The following is a 3,290-nucleotide window of genomic DNA, read 5'->3' as shown; positions in this document are numbered from 1 at the left end:
GAAAATGGAAAAATCTCTCATGCACTTGGATAGGCAGAATGAATATTGTCCAAATGGCCATACTACCAAAACTGTAACAGATTTAATGCAATTCCTACTAAAATCCAAATGACATTCTTCACAGAACTACAAAAGGCAATCATGAAATTCAATTGGAAAGAAGAGATCCAGAATAGCCAAAGTAATCCTTACCAAGAAGAATGAAGCAGGGGGCTCACAATGCAGATCTACAGATTAATCATAACAAAATGGCATGGTATTGGCACCAAAATAGACATGTAGTATAATGGTACAGAAGACACAGAGAGAAACCAAAATAAATAGGTTTATCTCATTCTAAACAAAGGCACCAAAAACACATTGAAAAGAGATAGCCTATTAAACAAATGGTGCTGAAAAAAATGGAAATTCATACGTAGCAAAATGAAATCAAAGCTCTATCTCTAACCCTGTGGAAAAATCAACTCAAAGCGGATTAAAGATGTAGGCACTACAACAGAGACCTTTACTTAAAAGAAAAAAAAGTTGGACCAGGACTACACCATGTTAGCTTAGAAACTGACCTCATTAACAAAACTTGTAAGAATCAAGAAACAATAAATGGGATGGACTCAAAATAAAAATCTCAGTAAGGGAAACAATAACATGAACAGAGGACCTATGGAATGAGAGAAAAACTTTACAATATTAACCTTAGATAAAGCAGTACTATACCAGCTTCCGTTCAGTATGAATTCTCTGGTGTTGAGTAAGGTGTGATTTCTGATTAAAAGCTTTGCTACATTCTTTACCTAGGTAGTGTTTCTCTCCTGTATGAATTCTCTAATGGCAAATAAGTCTTGAGGTAAGATTAAAAGCTTTGCCACAGTCTTTACATTCATAGGGTTTCTCTCCAGTATGAATTCTCTGGTGGTGAATAAGGATTGATTTAGCAATAAAAGCTTTACAACATTCTTTACATTTGTATGGCTTCTCTCCAGCATAAATTACCTGATGGTGAATAAGGTTTGATTTATGATTAAAAGCTTTGTCACATTCTTTACATTCATAGGGCTTCTCTCCAGTATGAATTATCTGATGGCGAATAAGATTTGATTCATGATTAAAAGCTTTGCCACATTCTTTACATTTGTACGGCTTCTCTCCTGTATGAATTCTTTGGTGTTGAGTAAGGTGTGATCTCTGATTAAAATCTTTGCCACATTCTTTACATTCATAGGGCTTCTCTCCAGCATAAATTACCTGATGGTGAATAAGGTTTGATTTTTAATTAAAAGCTTTGCCACATTCTTTACACTCATAGGACTTCTCTCCAGTATGAATTTTCTGGTGGTGAATAAGGTCTGATTCTGCAATAAAAGCTTTCCCACATTCTTTACATATGTATGGCTTCTCTCCAGTATGAATTCTCTGGTGTTGAATAAGGTGTGATATCTGATTAAAAGCTTTGCCACATTCTTTACATTCATAGGGCTTCTCTCCAGTATGAAACACCTGATGGTGAATAAGGTTTGATTTATGATTAAAAGTTGTGCCACATTCTTTACATTCACAGGACTTCTCTCCAGTATTAATTCTCTGGTGTTGAGTAAGGTGGGAACTCCAATTAAAATCTTGGCCACATTCTTTACATTGGTAGGATTTCTCTCTCATATGAACACTCTGATGGCAAATAATGTATGATTTTGCATTTAAACTTTTGTCATATGCTATACATTTGTAGGGCTTCTCTCCAGTATAAATTCTCTGCCACTGAACTAGGTCTGATTTCTGATAATATGATTTGTGATGTTCACTCTCACTTAAAGTTTTCCATATTGTCCTCTGTTGTAACTTGTCAAGGTCACAATTTCCATAATTTCCATTAATTGCTTTTTTAAACATATGTCTTATGCCCTGGTCTGGTGAAAATTCTTGGGTATCCTGACAAGTCATTGCTGAAATAAATAAAAATTTTATAAGAATTACTTAGTAGATATGGATAAATATATTATGCATGCATAACAGAAAATTATAGCAATGTTAGCAGTATCAGAACATCAGAAGTGTAGCAGATTAGTATATCCAAGGCCATCATTACTACAGAAACATATGTTACAAAAAAGTTCATACACAATTATGCTGTTAAAATTACCCAAATTATTGTAGAAAACACTGTATTCATGATGAGTACATTACTAGGAATAGTGATATAGTACTGGAAAGGAATTTATCCTTTATCTACTATAGTATTTTCTCCTGTTTAATGTAGCATTGGGCAATTAGGAAAAAAAAAATCTACAAGATACCATCGCTCTCAGTAAAATAAACAAAATATAAAACATAAACAAACATTTCTGACTTTTTTGAAGATTGTGTGAAAACTGGTTTCTTTTTCCAAAGACACATTAGTATTAATCAAGAATATATTATGTAACAGTCACAATGTGGTACAGCAAAACTCTTGATCACATTTTGCCCACTGAAATAAAAATTTGTACACTCTAAGTAACAATATAAAACCACTTCACAAAACAAAGTACCTGGAGACCAAAATTACACTCTGAGTATCTTTCACTTGTGAATCAGATCCTCCTGAAACTGAGATTTTGTATCTACTGTATTTCACATAATGCAAAATCCTCCATATTAATCTTATATCACTTTAAATGACTTTATATTTTGTTTTATAGCAAAAAAGTAATAGCATACAAATACCAAGGTTTTAATCATACAATCATTGGTGGGCACATAAGTTTATTTTATAAATTGATTATTAAGAACCATGCTTTTTACACTGAACACAATACTGAGTCTATGTCTTCAACATTCTGATTTAATCTCCTATGAATATATATTTAGACTGATATTTCTGGATCATGAAGTAATTCTACTTTTTTTATACATGTGATGCTTGGGATTAAGGCCAAGTGTGCTATACCAAAGAACTACAAAATAGTCATTTTAAATTTTTTGGGACACATTGTTTCTAAATTTCAGTGACTTGTCTCCAACTTGAAATCCTTTTGCCTGGCCTCAAAATTAACTGAATTTCAAATATGTAGTTTGAAACTGTACTTGACTTTTTTTATTCATTTAATATCTTCCATACTGATTTCCCAAATGTCTCTATAATCTACTGTTGACTGTTTTTTTATGGACAAATCAATTAAAATAGTACAGGACATAAACAAAAAAGAAATCAGGTCCAAATTAAAATAGCGAGCCAAAATATTAGGAATGAAACACTACATAAGTGAGAGTTATTAATTACCCAAAGAATGCTGAGTAACAATTACAATGAAGTTTGG

This window comes from Sciurus carolinensis, unplaced genomic scaffold (genome assembly GCF_902686445.1).
Source record: "Sciurus carolinensis unplaced genomic scaffold, mSciCar1.2, whole genome shotgun sequence".
Lineage (NCBI taxonomy): Eukaryota > Metazoa > Chordata > Mammalia > Rodentia > Sciuridae > Sciurus > Sciurus carolinensis.
The sequence above is the reverse complement of the archived record's forward strand: the minus strand, read 5'-3'. Positions refer to the sequence as shown.